Genomic DNA, 359 nt, shown 5'->3' on the forward strand with positions numbered 1-359 from the left:
GTTAACAGTGGATGAGGGATCTGAGATAAGCTGTGTGGTTTGAAAAAGCTTATCAGATGATGCTCTGCATCCTTTCACCAGCCAGGTTGAAATTAATTTATAAACTATTTACAAACTTCTAATTATGTGCATAGATTTGAAGGCTAAAAAGATAAACAAGGTATGTTCTTTGGCCGCAGGCGAATTATAATCTAGAAGAAAAAAAGGCACTCATAAACTATTTTATAACAGAGAATGATGGCTGGATTGTAGGAGATTTCTATTCTTTTTGCTTAGTTCTATTTTTTAAAATCTCCAATAAACTTGTACTAAAGTAATAAAAGTAAAACATGTAAATGAATAAAAATAATATAAGTATA

This window comes from Pteropus alecto, unplaced genomic scaffold, assembly GCF_000325575.1.
Source record: "Pteropus alecto unplaced genomic scaffold, ASM32557v1 scaffold81, whole genome shotgun sequence".
NCBI classification, from domain to species: domain Eukaryota; kingdom Metazoa; phylum Chordata; class Mammalia; order Chiroptera; family Pteropodidae; genus Pteropus; species Pteropus alecto.